This window comes from Lutjanus erythropterus, chromosome 16 (assembly GCF_056507025.1).
Source record: "Lutjanus erythropterus isolate fLutEry1 chromosome 16, fLutEry1.hap2, whole genome shotgun sequence".
Lineage (NCBI taxonomy): Eukaryota > Metazoa > Chordata > Actinopteri > Lutjaniformes > Lutjanidae > Lutjanus > Lutjanus erythropterus.
Window position 1 is genome coordinate 22,243,882 of NC_139332.1, and position 19,087 is coordinate 22,262,968.

A 19,087-nucleotide genomic window follows, 5' to 3' on the forward strand; every position below is an offset into this window, starting at 1 on the left:
TGTTTCAAAGTTTTGCTCAAATGTGGATATTTTCGGTGACCTCTTTAGTGGGACAAAGGAGGCTGCAGATCGATTCGTTACACCTTTTTAGTGAGGCTTCTGGTGAAGGGGAGGGGCTCTGAATCCACAAGAGGCTCCATTAATAGCCTACACTCCATCCTAACTATTATCCACCATAAAGTGTTTATAAAGGGCACACAACTGGGCTAATGTTATCTCCAATGAGACAGCATGATATATCCGTTTACTGCTGGAGAGGGGAGAGAAGACGAGGGAAAGAGAAAAAGTCTAAAGTTTGTTTTTTTTTAATCATAATCACAACAGAACTTGGATGGCTTGAGAAGTGGCTCAATTCAGACTGGATGCGTCTGCGGCCACAGAGGACTTTATAGGACACCGTTCACCGAGCTGCACCGTCTCCAGCTGCGACCGGATCATCTACAAGAAACTGGATTACAAACTTTCCGCGGAGCGTTGAGCCAACCCTGCTTTAACTGATTCTGGTGAGTTTCTGAATTTACACCCTCCACAAGAAAAAAACCGTCTCCTCCTCATTACGCACAGCGGCGAAGCGTCTGTGAAGATTTCTGCGTCTTTACTTTACGCTCGCTATTTTCGAGCCTCTGCCTGTCTGATAATCTGCGCAGAGAAGGTGTCTGAGGTCGCCTATTATGTGGTGAAAGAAATACCAAGTACCGCCCCAACATCTGTCTGTCCCTGTCTGTCACTGCGGCCTGCCCGCTGATTGATGGAGCCGAGCTACGTCACAAATATTTCCATCCCAAAGTCTGCAGGCAGGCAGACAGACAGACAGACAGGAGAGCTGCAGCTCACTAATTACTGCCTCTTGTCTGGGAGATGTTTTATGCAAATTTTAAATGTATGTCTGTTAATTCAGGATGGTCATATTTAGGTTTAATTACTTAAAATATTAATTAAACAGTGCAGTTATCACATGGAAACCCAGGTTTAACTATAACTTAACACTTTATACTGCAGCCTGTTTGCTTATTTAAAATAACTGTGGATACTGTAATTGAATATAAAGTAAAGCGCTTGAATTGCTTTTCAGTAATCTGTGTTTTGTATCTGTCGCCTGTAACTTTCTATGAAACCTTTTAAATTTATTTTTTGCTGCCCATCATGACCAGGACTCCCCGGCAGAATACATACTGTAGCTCAGTGGGACCTTTCTGGTTAAATAGACAAAAAATTAGAAATAAAAATGAAATAAATAAATAAATCTCGTATGACTGTACACAATGCAGGACTGTTTTTTTTTTTTTTTTAGAAAGGTAGTTGTTACTGCAGAGCCTCATCCACAAAGCAAAAACATAAAAAGGCTAGCTGTAATTACATCATGGATGCAGATGTAAGCTGCTCAACAGCTTCTGAAGTGAAGTTAACATTATTTTTTTATTAGATAATTTCTTTTACTAGATTTAGTGATGCAGAACAATATCACCCACCTAAAACGGAAAAAGAAAAACAAGATGCTTCATCATTTGCAGAACAGGATGGAATATCTTATGGTCATTGAACAAGTACAACAAAATTACGTTTGCAGCTTCCTTTCGATGCTATGAGACAACAAATAAGAACATAAACAGTGGAGCAGAACAGCAGCAGTAAAATAAAACAGTATAAGAATAACACAGACAAAATAAAATAGTAATAAAGTGGCAATAAAGTATGAGTAACAGTATAAAAAGTGACTGGCAGTAGTGCAACAACTCAGAGGTGTAGGGGTTTGAATAAAATCATACTTTCACTCAGGAAAAAGTCAATGATTTAAAACTAAGAGTAAAATTAACTAAACCATCTGTCACAAATCTACAATATAAACTAGACTATATTGATATAATAATTTTATTTTTTGGTGTCATGGTTTAGTAAGTGAGGCATCTTTTCTTGCTCTAAAGGTTGAAGGTTTTTAGGGGGCAGAGACACAGCAGAGAAGCTTGTGCAGGATCTGATCCTGGGCCAGCAGGGGGGGACATGTGGTTCAAGAGGCAGGGGTGGTAGTAACCATCTCTGCCCTGAAATATCTGTACAAGAACCAGACTTATTCAGAATGAGCATATACTGTACACTCAAATTTTCATTTTAAAATACAAAGAGTTTTCTGTTATTGTGATCAACTTTCTGTCTTTGTATTCAATTTCTGTCAATTTGTGTCTTTTTTGTAGTGTTTTTCTCATGTTCATTCAATTTCCTTCGGTCTGTTTTCTTCTTTGTCCCTCATTTCTTTACATGTCATATACACAACTACTGTAAAAGTACACATTTTATTTCCATGTGTGTCATTTGATGTGTGTTTGTGACCTCAGAGCTGAATTGTTCCGGTTTGTTAAAACACACACACACACCCCTCATCAGTTGGGCTTTTATTTTAAAAAAAGATTTCCATCAAATGGCTCTGCTCCGTGAAAGTCACAGATAAAACGCCAACTAGTGTTTATTTTCCATTGCCCATTAATGTGTTGATAATTTTCATAATTAATCGATTGGTCATTTGGTCTAAAAATGGTGACAGAATGTTTCAGGGTATCCCAAAGCTCAAGGTGACGTCCTCATATGTCTTCCTTTGCGACCCCAAATATATTCAGTTTCCTGTCATAGAGGACTAAAGAAACCAGAAAATATTCACATTTAAGAAGTGGAGATCAGAGAATTATGACTGTTTTTCCTTAAAAAAAATTACTCAAACTGATTAAACAATTCAAAATCAAAATAGTTGGCGATATTTTCACAGTTCACAACTAATCGATTAATCTTTGCACCTCCAGTCGCAGATATTATTTAAACTTTACAATCAATATAAGAAATACACTATTTGAGAATCTGAACTACTCTCTTTCAAACCTATTACTAATATATGGATAAATACAATATGTTCGATATGTACATATTTTTAAAACAGCCAGTCACAAACGATCAGGACATTATGATCCAAACTGTTTGCTACAGAAGTTACACTATTCATGATGCAGCCACCCGTGTCCATGTGCATGTACGACAAAAGCCCAACACACAAACAGTTGTTTCCCACCGACCCCCCCCCCCCCCCACAACTTGTATACATGAAGCCCCTCTTCCACATACTGCGGCACAGTGACAGCGTGATGACATGTCGTCCTGTTTCCGTCTCTTCTGTGCGATGTTCCTCCCTCAGAGCGGGTGAGAACATCCATGTAGTCGTCATGTATATTTACATACATTATTCTCTACTTTCCTTTGTCTCTGTTTTTTTTCTAGGTCTGACATGAAGAGGAGCTGTTTAAGAGATCGACTGAATCCTGACTGCAGAGGAGTCCTGCAGGTTGTCAAATCAGGTGAGGGACCTTGTTTGGAAAAGTTTACACTCCAAAAAAGACAAAAAAAATTACTCTTTTTCTTCATGTAAATACTGTAACTTTGAGTAACATTTTGTGGTTCATGTACAGGAATAAAATAAAATATTGGAAACAACATGCTACCAATACACATTTATTTATTGAAAATAAATGTGATTAATAACTCTTCAGTAAATTTTATAATGAGTGAGAGACATAATTAATAAAATGTCCATGTAAAATATACATGTTCATGACAGCATGAATGTTTCTCTAATGTAACACACATTTTTCACACATGAACCCTCAGAATTACAATTACTACTAGTTACATCCTCATCTGTATGGCAGCTATCAATGCTGGAAATTATTTGTAAAATCTAACAAGTATTTCTTTTTTTAAAGAATAAATAAATGAAACCAAAGACATGACGCCTTGAGGTTTGTGTGTTCACATTTTTTTTTAAATCCCTCACACACGTCATGGTGTGTTACCTGTCATTCAAACAGGCAACACAAAATATTAAAGCTGCAATAATTAATCAAAGGTTAAGTCAACTATTAAATTAATCAACAATTTTCATAATGGATTGATCTTTTTTTTCTTAAATGTGATAATTTGCTGGTTTCTTTACTCCTCTATGACAGTAAACTGAATATCTTTGGGTTGTGGACAAAGAGGGCTTTGGGAAACACTGATCACCATTTTCTGACATTTTATAGAATGAACAACTAAATGATTAATTAAGAAAATGATGGACAGATTAATCTATAATGAAAATAATCATTAGCTGCAGCCAGGGTGGGAAATTAGCACCAGCTACCAGCCAAATGCTGGTAAAATATGAAAGTGGCTGGTAGATTTAAAACACAAAATAATGATTTAGTGTTGAGTGGCTGGTGACGTTGAACATTTAATTTCCTACCCTGGTTGCACCCCTACAGAAAATTCAGAGTTTTAAAAATGCCCAGGAACACCACACCGCTATAATCCTTATTTTACTTTACTTTTCCTGTTTCTTCCTCTTTGCCATTTCTATCTTTCTCTTCCCCTAGTTTTATCCTCATCATGGCTGCCTCAGAGAGCATCACATGATCCTCTTACTTTGTGAGAAAGAACTGATTTCACACTAAAAAAATGATATAAAATGTGTGTTGGAGCCACACACTATAGCATGGTTTAATTCATTTACCATCCGTATTTGACACCGGTAAACAAGCTGAAAAGCAGTTTTAGTGGAACTGTTTAGTCTGTAGTAAAGAGAAGTTTTTATACTGACAGATTTCTGCATAAATATAACCCTTTCAAGTTGCAAACATGTTTTATTTGATAAAATTGGCACATTTCAGTAACGTTTCAGGGTATATTTTGTATTATCATGCTTATGGCAAAGTATATCAACAGGAATCATGACATAAACCAAGAATTTAATGCCTACCTCTTAATATTCATAAATAATTAATGTTGTATTGCAGATTTTGGCCTGTGGCTAACCACACGAGCTACTTTGCTGCCATAAACCTCTGATGTCAAAAGGTATGGACTCTTTTGGCATGCAAGTACGAGTAGTGCACCGCAAATTTGCTGTCAGGGGTCTGTGGTGTTAAATGTCTCCGTGATTCTGACAAACCTCTTCTTTTTATGTATTTTACTGTTAGTTGTGTAGAGATCTGCTGCAGCGCTGGACTCTTAAACTTAAACTTGCAGGTGGACTGAAATAGAGCATAATCTTTTCCCTCGGTGCCATTCAAATAAGTGAACATTTGGAATGATGAAGGCTTACAGCTTATGATAATGCCTCTCTTCATAATCTTGAGTAATCTTCAATCAATGATGGGTCCTATCAGATTCCAGACACTCATTGACAGCCTGAATATAAGAATATATAATAAAAAATTAATAAAGAAGAGGCTCTAACTTTGACACGAGCTATATCTCCACATCTATCAGATAAGACTGCATAATTAAAATGCCAAGAGTGAGTATGGAAGGAAGGAGAGACAGAGAGAGCAGGGTTTTGATATTTTATAGAGATTTACTTTTCCACGACTTGTTTAATGTGTAGACTTAAAAAACGATATGTTGCTGTATAGTTTTGACAATGCAATTAAAGGTCTGTAATCCCCATCTGAGCTTTTTTGATTTTGTCAGTTTGGACGACGGATGTGATGAAATGCTGTGCAGCGGTGACAGATGCAAGTTTATTAAAGGATTCGAATCTCGCAGGGATTCGAGGTATTGTTTTATAGCAGCGAGAAAGAGGAAACTTCAGCTTGTTTACATGAACTATGAAATAATTGTTCAGCAGAATATATACAGAGCATCACAACGCTTTTAAACATAAGCTGCATTACAGAACTCTATCTGAGATTTCCTGCTTTCTGGAGCAACCTTGCTAAAAATCGTTCCCAACTCGGGCTAAAGAAAGTGACACATTTCACGTTTCAAAAATACCAGCCTTTCTGACATGCACACTCCTTCCCTCTCCTCCTCCCTTGCCTTTTGTTTTCTTTGACACGTGCACTCCAATTAGCATTTTTTAGCCATTAAGGAGGAGAGAGAAGCAGCCAAATGTTTGTCTCACCGAGCTCCGTTTTTTTTTCCCCCGACAAGACTCTTTGAGCCCCTGTGTGAAAAAAAAAACACTCAGACAGACTCAATATTATCCTCAATGTTAACATGATCTTCTTCACATAACAATTACCACTAGCTTTGTCTGGGAAACTGATGTGACAATGCGACCGCTAGTGTTCATGAGAGCCGTTGTCAGTCTGCATTTGGAGCAATTAAAATGATTAAAATTACTTTTTATGAGGGAACACAAGCAATGAGGATTATTTTCTTCCTCAGTGACATCCTGTAATCAGTTAAACATTTTCATTTTGTAAATATTTCCATCTCTTAGATGGTGGAATATGTTTCCATGCACAGTATGACTTCTCAACACAAGGAGATCCTTATAACCTTTTGCGATAAAACACACAACGGTCTCATGAGCATTGCGTGCAAAAACTGTCTCATAATGTTTATTATAGCTGTACAGTGAGACTAGATTTACCAGTCAAGCTATTTTGTTATCATGTCAAATTAGAGCATCCTAATCTCTGGCTTTATTCCTAAATTTAAATCTGTGGATCTTAAATTGCACAGATCCTTTGCTGCCGACTTTGGCTGCAAAAATCTGTCACTGCTGCTGCTGTGCTGTACATTAAGGGAGAAAACGCTCTTAAAAAGGTGCTTTTCTGACATTAAAATGACTTGTGTGCACAGCGCATGTCGATTCGTGCAGTTTGAGGCATATATTTATGAATAGGAACCTTTAATTAGGGCTTGTGTTTCCTCCCTAGTCACATTGAGGGATGGTCCTCGCCGACATTCATTAATGATAATCACCAAGAGCGATGGCATAGCTACAGGCCAAGTCTCGGGGGACCCGACACTTGAAAAGAAGCATTAAATTACACAGAGGGACTCTTTAATTGCAAAAAGGAAAATATATAGCCATCATTGTTAAATATGATCTTTTGTAAGCCTTTACTGGTTCAAGGATTTGTCTAAGGGTTTCTTATCCTCAAACTCTTTCAAAGGAATCTGGAGCCACATTTCTGAAATAATACACCACGGGGCCCTGTTTTAAAAACACTTAATTTTACCCCTCTTGGTTTTCTTTATTGCAAGCCAAGCAAAAACCGTGAATATATGACAGCTTTATGAATTTGCATTATGTTGTAAATTCAGATTTGACATGGAATTCAAATTGCAAGTCGCATATCAAACTGGTCGTACATTCACACTTTCAAAGTTGTGCATGGCTTAAAAATAAATGTGAGGAAGACGTAAAGGAACAAATCTCAGAGGAGTTTAGGCCTTAAAGTCTACTCATCCACAACCCGTCTTAAACATGCAGTCTTTCAATTCAAGATTGTGTGTTCGTTTCATCAAGATTGTGAATGATTAAAGCACGTTTGGAAATCCATCTTTAACACTTTCTCTAAAATGCAGAAAAATGATAAGAATAGTAACTTTTTTTTATTACACTTTCGGGGGATCTCCATGTGATGTTCACATTTGTAGGTCAACATGATACTTCTGTTCACCACTCTCGAAGAAGATTATTCTGCTTTAAAGTAGAAGGAGTCACTGCCACCTGTATACGCACATTTGTTAGGCTGTAAAATACATTTAATTAGAAAAGATTCAGGATGTCTGGCAGCCATTTTAACCTCTTTTGACTCAGACAGAAGCAGATAAACTGAACTTGTAACTAACTTTTTATTTTAATTCATCTATTTAATCATTGTTGTTGCTATTTTGTCTTTCTTCATGTTTCACCCGTTATTTTACTTATTTATTTATTTACAAATATGAATATTTTTTATTAACTGTTACTTGTTTTCTTGTCTGTTCTTGTAGGTAGAGGGAAAAAAACATTTGTTTCATATGTTGTATGTACTGTTGTTTGTTAATGAAAGGATCTTGATCAAAAAAAAAAAACTGTGCATCAACACACACACACACACACACACACACACACACACACACACACACACACACACACACATTTGTACTCACACACACCCAAACTCCTGACCTAATTGCTCAGTCTCACTCAACTAATTAATCACAGCTGACTTAACATGGTGACAAGGTTAGGTAGGTGACATTCTCCAAAAATCTGTCTTTCTGCCTCCTCTCTTTCTCTCTCTCTCTTTCTCTCTCTCTCTGTTTTTTTCTTTCTAGCCTCACTTTTTCATTCCTTTGGTTTATTATTTCTTCATCTCTTTCTTAGCTTCTCTCCATTTCTCCTGTTTTTTCCTTTATATCTCTCTTCCTATTTCTTTCTTTTATCCCTTCTTCCTATATTTATTCCACTTTTCTCTTTGCTTCTCTGTATCTTTCTTTCCATTTCTCTGCTTCTTTATTTATTTGATTTCACATCTTTTTTATTCCTTCCACATCTCTCCATATTTTCTTTCTTTCCTTGTTTCTTTCATTCCAAATCTTTCTCTTTCCTTTTTCATACTAAATTTCTCTTTCCTTCATTCCACATTTCCTTGTTCCATATTCCTTCTTTCCTTGTTCCACGTCTTTTCTTTCCTTCTTCCCTTGTTTTCCATTTCCTCTTTCCCTTTCTTTCTTTTCACTCTGCATTTCTTTCCGTCCTCCACATTTATTTTCTCATTTTCCTTTTCCCTCTACATTTCTCTCCCCTTCTTTACATATTCCTTTCTTTCAACCCTTTGTTCCACATTTCTTTCTCTTGTGCCTGCGTTTTCACATTTCTTTCTTTCCCTTGTTCCACATTTCTGTTCTTCCCTCCTTCATTTCATTTTTTTTCCCTTGGCTCCACATTTCTTTCTTTCTTTCTACTTCTTTATTTCCATCCCTTATTCCACATCTCTCTTTCCTACGTTTCACATTTCTTCCGTATGTTCCACATTTCTTTCTTTCCTTCCTTCCACATTTCTTTTTCTTTTCCTCATCCCATTTCTTTCTTTCCTCCTTCCTTACTTTGCCTCCTATCAGATGATGTCTTCTACCTTGAATCCAAATGGAGAGCATAACTTGGCCCACATCTATTTTTACCTGTTATTGGGGGGAGAGGGGGAGGAGGAGGGTGGGGGCTTTGCAGAGGTGAGAGTGGGCATGCTGGGAAAGAAGGAGGGTTAGGGGCGGGGTCACAATGCTCCATTAATCAAAAAGAATGACACTCATGTCGTCGCTGACAACCATCCTGTCTGTTCCCCTCCTCCTTCATCCCACTCAAACAGGACAACTTTAGTGATGGGGAGGGTGAAGAGGGAAGACAGAGGGGTGGGGGGGGGGGGGTGAGCGAACTTTATTAATCAAGCATCTCAGATTAATTGTTATGAAGTGTCACCCATAAATTCTCCATTTGGATTTAATAATCTTGGAGGTAGACTTAACAATCTCTGTCGTGATTTGAGTTTTATTGAAGAGGCTGCAGAGAGAGAGAGGCAGAGACGGAGACGGAGGGAGATGCAGTGACACAAATAGCTTCTCAGCGGACAGTCCCTCTCCGCATGACAGTTATGAAATACAATTATCAGTGAGATCTGCTTAAGAATTCATCAACTGCACCCCTGCCTTCCAAGGAGAGAAGGGAAAAAAAATCCTACATACAAAGCAAGTCTTAACTGATAAGACTTCTCTTTTCCCCGCAGCCCTTAAACTATCATTTCAATTTTTCTCTGTCTCCGACATGTTAAGTCACTGTAAAGGTAAGGTACGCATATTGCTTTGAAAGGCCCCTGTGCATTATATTAAAGCATAAATCATTAGGTAATCAGGGAATATGGTAAATGACACACCACATGCAAATCAGCCAGATAGTGAGAAGTTTGTTTGAAATGTATTACCCGTTGGTTTGCATCAGGGTCAATAATAGCAGTTAATCTCCACGTGCAGTGAAAATATACTGTCAGTGAATTGTACAACACCCTGTCAGCGCTCAAAAGTAACCGAATCATAAAACGCAAATGATTTCAATCAATTGTCGTCTAATTGCAGTCATATCTTTTGAAATGAACGAAGAACGGCCACTATGTAGGTTGACAGTATGCATAAAATTAGCATAGCTTTGCATATTGCAATGCCATTAATGTTAGTTTTATTGGAGGCTCGGGTTTTCCTGCTTCTGTGCACAGTGGCATCGCCTTAAAGGAACATGGACGAAACACAGCCATGGAAATAGTTTAAAGGAGAAATCTGTAATTTACTTGCAGTAATTAATCATAAAATGACCAAAATATGCTAACAGAAATTAGGGAAGCGTTACAGCCTTGATGTCCTTTGGTGTCCTTTGAAATTTCCATTCTGGGCTGGAATAACTGTTTTAGTTTGTCTGTGTCATGTTAATTAGTGTTCACATTAATGCTGAGTTGTGATTTGATATCATTAATAATCTTTTAGAAGGAGTAGATGTTTATAATGAGCAATGTGTTAATGGAGTCCAGCCGGCAGTAAGGCAGGCAGTCACAGAACTCCAACTCCAAAGTGTATATTTTAGTAGCAGTTGACTTTTCTTTAACACGCTTAGCTTTACATTGACAGACAACTGACAGTTATAAATAGCTGATCAAGTTACAGTGCAGGACTCGTTGTCACTTGTTATTGTCAATTTACAATTTTAAGTTGACTTGCACTCCTGCATTGTTTTATACTACAGTAATAAGTATAAAAATAAACCAGGGAAGGAGGGCTAATGATGATATGTTAAAAGTAGATTTCAACAGACGGATTTTGAGACCGGTAAATAGGATTTCATCATATTTAATATACCCATCTATGGCTCCAGCTTGCTATTTGGACTGCTGTACTCATTTTTGGACTGGCAATTGCTACGTATTGCTCCTTTGACTCAACTATCATTATGATACTTTAACAAAATGAGGCTCATTTCTACCTCAAAGAACAGCATGTGGCCTTGTTTCTATGTGAGAACAATATTTTGTCTGATCCAGGAAAGCTGTTTCCTGAGAAAAGTAATCTGCCCAGTGAGGATGGGCTGACAAAAGACAGATCTGAGGGATAGAAAACGACTTTGTCTTTGTTCAGACTAATAATGGAAAGTCTTTATGTGACAATTTTTGGGGAATGCTGGAGAAGCTTGTTAAACATGTGCCTTTAACTACACGTTCCCCTCCGCCAGATATCATCCTGATCAATGGCGCCCCGGCTCTGTGAAAAATGACGATAGCCGGAGCCGCTGTAAATGTTTTAGCTATCAACACTGCTTCATCCCCCGTCACCCAGCACCACGGCCAATCCTTCACTGACACTACACCGCGGCCTCGCCCTGGTTAAATCCAAGCCCATCTTCTCCCATCAGTAATTGCAGTTGTCTGCTCGTGATGTGCGACTTCTGAACGATTCCTTCACTTCAAGCTCATCCGTTTCAGTGAGTCGGGAGCACTAATTCAATGAGATGGTGGAGAAATGTTCAAATAATGTTGTGACACTTCAGCACTGCAGGAGGCCGGACTGCAGGCAACCCCTTGGTGTGTTTACATGCACTGTAATAATGTGATTAAGACCAGAGGAAGACAACACAAGTGACTACATCTATCATGTTAACTCTTTCAGTTAGATTTAGTGAATTAAGGTCATAATCAGGGTATGGAGAACTTGATTAACAGAGCACGATTACACATCTCTCTTTCAAATTACTCCTCAAACCCTTCATCGATAGAGTGAACTGAGAGTGGTTTATATGAAGTAGTGTATTTGAAGGAAGGGCATCGGCTGTGAATTTACAAACTCCCTGCATTCTTTTTATATTGGTATTCCTGTTAATCTTGTAGGCTACCTACAGGATATTAACTATCAAACTACTAATATAATCTGGAATTATTAGATAAGCGAGCTACACTATGCCTTAAACAAACTACAACCTCAAACTGGGTATTCAAGATAACTGGGTTATTTATGCAGGTACAAATGTATTGATTGCTTGAATCAATATTTAAGACTGCCATTAAGTACGTTTCTTCTACACACTTGGAAAGGGAAGGTGAGGCGAAAGGTATTCATTTAGCCGTAATCTACGACATGACCTCTAGATGCCACAAAATCCTACATGTTGGCCTTTTAAACACAACCACGACTGCCACCTAAGATTTTACCACATGGTTATTATTGTAACCATGATGACAAAGCTGCTTTAACCTTAGTAATTCATTCATTTTAACATTAACAGAATTGTTTTTTATCCTAAACCAAAGCAAACCGTAACCATAGTGGTGTCTATGGGTATAGAATCGTTCACAATATATTGCCATTATATTGTGATAATAGCAATATTTTACGGTGGAAGAGTTGGTCCAAAAAGGGGTGTGACTGCAGTAGTGCAGAAGCAGTTTGGTTACAATAGATCGGTTGTACAATAAACCACAGTAATATGTAAGAGTAAAAGGGGGCAATACAGCAAACTAATTTCACTACCTCAAGGAAAAGCTCCCAGTGAAGTACGAAGAGAGCCAAACATCCTGCCAGGAGAGCTCGCAGCTCACAGCTATTGTGAGTTCTAAACCAAAAATATTTTTCAGCAATTTGTTGTATCTTTAAAAGTATCATCAACACAGAATACCCTAAAATTTGGTGATACTATTTTAGGGCCATATCGCCCACCCCTGGTGTTCTCCCATCATAAAACAGATTTGTTTTTCCACAGTGGTTAGAGTTTTCGAAGGCACAGACAAATTATATTGTCCCACAGCAACCGATCAGAAAGTGCTACTATTGTTCTAAAGGGTTGTTATAATGTATTTTGTCATTTACCTTAAAGACACAGCAGGCCTATGTATTTTCTGCCACTAGAAATATCCTGTATTTCCCCGCAGGTTAAACCAACTACAATTTGAAAAGGGGACATGATGCTATTGACACCTTCAATAACATAAGTATTTCTGTGGGTTTGCAAATTGTTAGAAACATTTGGGATAATGTAAATACACAGCTTAATAGAATATGTTAAATAGGTCTACTTTCTTTCTAGAGATTTTAATCCGGTAATGTTACATATTATACCCTTGCAGGAAGTGTGTGGCTCACTGCGCTTCATGCAGGAGGCCATTTCTGAACATATTTCATCTTATTTTTGTTCACATTCTGCTATTAATTTGTTTGATCTCACTGATACAGAACATTTTGAGCTGAACAAACAAATGGTTAAATACATCTTATTTTAAAAGTCTTCTCATATCTACTTGCTTCTTCACAAATATGCTGTTTTTATCTATTTTATATAATCTTAAAATTCAATAATTTCACAGGTTTAGACAAAACAAGTAATTTGAAGACTATGGAGCCCATTAACTGACAGGATGTAAGAATCAGAGAAATCAAAAATATAACTAAATACTTTAATGAATAATGCTGTTGAAAAATTAAAATAAAAGAACTGCTGAAGCTCTTCTTTTACAGCCTTCTTTTGGTGGCATCTCTCCATTTCTTAATAATGTGCCAGAGTGTTTTCACATGCATAAGATCTGAGTTTTTAAAAAAAGTTTACTTTTTTATGCAGTCAGCGAAACTGCTATTCAGCAGTCGGCGTTAAAAGAAAACACAAATCGTGAATCTTTGTATGTGTCATGATACAGTGTCCTTGAGAAATTATACAGTATCACAAAGCATAACATCACAATACTCAAGTGCGTCAATATTTCGTACACCCCTCAAATCAAATATGTCAGTTTGTCACATGGTTATAGTTATAACACACTCTAATTCACAGAATTTTGCACATTATTCAGAAATTAAAACATTTTATGAACTCTTGCAGACACTATTTTTAACCACATCACACCCGCAAATCAAGAATTTAAAGTAATTTGAACAGCATGATACATCGTTTCTACTAAATAAAAAAAAAAATAGATGATGCAACTCTCCACCCCACTGCCCCCTCCGTTCATTGCGTCTGCCCCAGTGGTCAAGGACACCCATATCAGTGGACGTCAGGGTAGGCCCCATCCATCAGAGGACTATGGGTAATGGAATCAACCAGTGACAATGATCATCAGCACTGCAAACAATGGCCCATAAACATCCCTTGACAAGTGGTCAAATGCGAGAAAGGCGAGGTGGGGGTTGGGCGAGGGGTTTGAGGGATTGTATGTGAGCCTGTGTGTGTGTGTGTGTTTACGTGTGTGCGTCCACATGTGTGAGTCAGTCAGACAGAGAGAGGGAGAGGCTGTAACACGAGGTGAAACGGTGCTGCAGAGTAGCAGAGAAATGGTGAGGAAGATATCTCCCTGGGGATGATGTGGTGGGCCAACATGCTACCTCTGAAAACAAATGTCCCCCGTGGGTCGGAGTTCAGACATGCCTCAGCTCATTTTAAGAGTTCTCTTCCTCTACTTTCTCTCTATCTTCCCCTTTTTCTTGTTCCTTTAAGATGAGTATTTTATCTGAGCTTTATCAGATCACTCGTAGCGGTGAGGGTAGGGGAGGAAGATTTATATATACACCTTTGTCTGCTTTTTAATGAAAATTCCTTCAATATAGGAAATTGCAAAAACTTCTAAATGGATAAAACACTTCTAGTTCAGGACTAAAACTGCTTGCTCCTGCCAAAAAATGCTGTGTCCAATCATTGTTTCCCTTTCCCTCTCAGTCAGTGCTGAATGAAACCCAATTAGAGAGAAGTTGAGGATTTCAAAGAAAGCTGAATTTTTTCCTCTCTTCGTGTTAAGTTTCCATGGCAAGAAGTAGTTGTTGCTTTTGTCAAGCTGGGTGTTTCGTCACTCCATTTTTTTGTCAGCTGGTTTCTGTCTCTGAAACACACACACACATACACACACCCCCACACACACCAGTTTAATTAGCCATCGTTTGTCTCAGCTTTCCCTCTTTTCCGCTGTTTATCCAAACGTCAGGAGTGACACTGGCCAATTAGTGCAATGAAATAGTTTAACCCTCTCTAACACTTGGAACAGCACAAACCAAGTGGGATATTTGCTCGGAGCTCAAGGGCTGGTGTGTTGCATGCATGCATCAGCGTGTGTGTGTGTGTGCTGAGGTGAAAGGAAGTGGGTTCAAACAAAAGGAAATTGTGAATGAGAAAGCAGAGCGAGTGTTTGGTGAAGATATTTTTGTTGTTTTTCTCCTTTATTAGGTCAATATTATTTGAATTTTTATTTCAGGCTCATCACACAGATGAGGGCTGTGCTATTGTCACAGAACATGTGTGATAGTGTGATAGAGAATCATTATTTTATGTTTTGTCATTAGTGGCAGACTAAATTGACCCCGAGATTGGCTCGCACTTCAAAAAAAAATCAAAAAATCCAGGGCAACAGCTGGATAATGGGTGCCGTAGTGATTTACTAATTGTCTTCAGGATTCAAATTAATAATTGGCAAAGCTTTAGCTGAAGTGCACATCTAAGTACTCTTTGTCGCTCACTTGTATCTTCAGAAAAAGGCGGCTGAGACGATATCATTAACAGTCTCTCCAAATTGAAACAGTCATCAAGAGTGTCTTTAAATGTCTCCGGAAGCTTTTTGTTGAGTGCAAATGACATCTCTGCTCATTTTGCTGGTGGCTACATGACTGATGTGCTGAATAAGAAAGTCCGTTTTGACGCTTTTGAAGGCTGCGGGGTTTGAAGTATATGATTCTGAAGTGCCAGCATATGCTTAGCGAGATAAGTAATTTGACACACAGACATCACAGCCTGCAAATCTTTCGTCTGGCTGCCTTGAGTGTCCACGTCGGGCGCTTTTTCAAGAACACTTTACAACTGTCACAACTGACTGTCAGCGCGCAAATGACACACGCAAACGAGCTCATTTTGAACACAGATTAAGACAGCTGTCATATCAAGAAATATAAATTCATCCAGACTAAAAATACCATTAATTTTTATCTGGGGCGTTTTAAAAAATTAATTTGCTATTTAAGAACCAAAGAATCCTCCTTTTAGCATCATTAGAGTAATTAAATTAACTACTCATCCTCAGGAGAGAAGCTAGATTTAAGGCAGGAGTCATTGAAAGCAGCACGGCAATAACACCACCATTCAGATGACAGAGAATCTTCTCTTGTGGTTATTTCTCCCTCTGAATAAGACGTTTGACTGAGCTACCTAGCATAAAGACACAGAATACTACCAGACGCAAATGAAGACACAATATATACATGCTTACACACAAACACATGCCAGCTGAAGGGGTGGGGGGGTGGGGGTCAGAGCTGCAAACGAAGTCGCTGACATCGTGGCACTTCTTTGGCAGCATTGTGCAGGTGTCGTCTGCACACAGGCTTCTGAATAAATGGATCTGAAATGATTTACCTAGGGTATCTGCCACCTGAGCACAGACACACACACACACACACACACACACACACACACACACACACACACACACACACACACACACACACACACACACACACACACACACACCACAACATACACACACAACACAAGCTTCTTCCCTCCCTCCCCGTTGTTCATACAGAGACGCTGACGCAGAGATACACCAAGAGGGAAAAAGGGAAGAAATCTGGCAGAGCAGCATGCTATTGTGTCGTCCTGAGTCACATTATCTGACAAATACAGATTTACCAATGCACAGTTTTATCCTGCAGTTTAAGACCCTCATTTTGCGATCTGCGTTTGATTCATACCCATTTGTTTTCAGACATAATGGGAAATATGAGCGAGGTCACGCTAAGAATAGCCGATTCCCTGACCTCAGCTTCTCCAGCAACGTCTGCAGCGTTATCAGGTGAAATATCCACTATTACATGCTAACAGCAAGAGACGTCTGCACAGAGGCAGCAGCACACAGGACGACTGGCTCAGGGCAAGACATCCGGATCACAGCGGCTGTTGTCACCTACAAGCCACTTGCAATCATCCTGGAGAAGAGTGCATCGCTTTGTTTTTGTGATGAAAATGCTGCGTGTGTGAGTTAATAAATACACTGTGCAGCCATAAAATCAGCTGTGTATAAAGCTTTGTCTTTGTGTGTTATTTTACTATATTCTAAAATTATATGATGAATATGATGAGGGTTGTGTCTTGGCAAGAATCTGGTGATAGGATATGTATCACAATACAGGGTTACAGGTTATGATTGAATATATCGCGATATATAGCAATACTGTAAGCAAGGTTATATATTGCAAGTTTTTCAAAATCTAGTTTTTGGAAAACTGTCACCACATACCACTGTATGTATTAAATCTGAGTTTAAAAAGTTTATTTTTTATGCAATCATAACAGTGAAAAGGCGAAATCTGTAATATGTTTACTTTAATAATTCATAAAATGACCACCAGATATCATCAGAGGTCAAGGAAATTGTTAAGGAAAAGTTGAAATACTTCTCTAACAACAACGCTACAGCTACGATGTCCTCTGAAATTTCTATTCTGGGCCAGAAAAACTATTTTATTTTGCCCATATCATGTTAATTAGAGTTCAAATTATTGCTGAATATTTGCCGAATGAATAAATGTCTGTTTATGAGTTGTAAGAAACTGTTAATAATCTTTTAGAAGGAGTAGATGTTTTTAACAGCTAAACTGTGCAATATGTAAATGGAGTCTGGCAGGCAGTGAGACAGACTTACTTAACTCAAAGTCCAGAGTGTGCATTATCGAAACAGTGGGCTTTTGTTTTCAGGATAATGGGTAGCTTCACATTGGCAGACAGTCACAGACAGTTATAAACATCTTACAAACCTAGAGTGTAGGAACTGTTATTGCTCGTTATTGTCATTGTACGATTTTGTGCATGTGTTCCTGCAGCCTGCGTGGCTGTGGGTCTCAGAATTCACATATCTACTCCAATTCTCCTGAGATACGTGGCAAAAGATCACAAGCATGACAGAAAGATCAGAGAGTATCTCAGGTTAAAAAAATAATATTGTGATTGTTTATTTTCCAACTTAGTGTGCATCTTAGCTTATTGCTTTTGAATCACTGGAAACATATTGGATTTGTTCAGCAATTCAAAATAAATGTCTCTACATGATGCCTTTAGGTCAGGAGATTCACATTCAGTGAGTTTTTGCATATTGCAGGTAAACGGTGGCTCCTAACATACGTCTGGCACTGAAATGGAAACCTCATGAGGGTGATTTCATGGTAAGCTTCTCTATCAACATATCAGATTTCAGCTGTTACATTAAAATGTCCTATTTTTGACATGAGTTGAAACAAAATTTTAACATTTTCTAACAAATGTTTAGTCTTTCATTTAAATAGACTTTAACCATTTGGATAAATGGCTACCACAGATGTAAAGCCTCACAACTGTCACTTCAAATGTAGCCAGTGTTGCAGAATAAGGTGGAAAAATCAATTTTCAGTGAATATTTCACTGATTATGATGAACATACAACCAAAGAGAAATGTTTATTGTGCCCTGTTGCAGGTACACAGAGGGTTAACCATTTGACTGTCCAGCTCTGATGGGAGACACGTCCTTAGCAGATGGGCAAAAAGTTGACACTGACGCAAAGGAGAAAAACAACAAAGTCAAGAGGTGAAAAACGGAGGCATCAGAGAGATACATCATCATCCCACCTCTCTGACACTCTGTAGGGCCTGACCTTACCAGGCTGCCGGGTTGTCAGAGTGGCGTAATCAAGTAGTAGGCAGAGCTGCCAGACCTGCCCTGGTCTGAGAACATGCACAGCCCTGACTTCATCAGTCCAGCTGATACGTGTGCATAAAGAGTGTTTTTAAATGTGGCCATTTCACCTTTCTTTCATATTCAGGTTGTGTTGTTTTTCACACAGATGGCACAGGGAAGATGTAGGTCAAATAGAAAAGTGAGGTATGAGATATCTCATCTACACTGAACACATGTACAAACTGAAAATAAAGCAACATACTTAAACATAAATATACACTTGTCTAATGGAATTTAACTTGCTTGTAGGTCACTTTTTTAATAAACAAGGATGTTGCCTAAAACAGCACAACACTTGTATTGGCAGTGTCTTCTGTTTAGTGGTCGACCAGTATGTGTTTTTTTTAAAGGCTGATGCCAATATTTTGAGAGCAGGGCGACTGATTGCCAATATATAATGCTAACATCAAAACAAAGGAAAGCCTAAATTAAGCCTAAATTCTCTATTTTCTGCCCTTGCTTGGTCTAAACAACTTCCACATCCACCTTCATATTGGACCTACATTTTGATCTCAACAAAGTCTCTTGTGTATAGTCAACTTGCATGGAAATACCTTGATTATGTCTGTGCATTTTACA

General features: G+C 38.3%; 1 long non-coding RNA gene across 1 annotated transcript; it reads left to right on the top strand.

The window, feature by feature from the left end:
- The first annotated feature begins 121 nt into the window (after positions 1-121).
- On the top strand, positions 122-16,800 carry LOC146313100 (uncharacterized). The gene is made up of 3 exons (XR_014772106.1): positions 122-503; positions 3,259-3,335; positions 16,506-16,800. It is a non-coding gene; the product is annotated as an uncharacterized LOC146313100 (long non-coding RNA).
- The last annotated feature ends 2,287 nt before the right edge of the window (positions 16,801-19,087 follow it).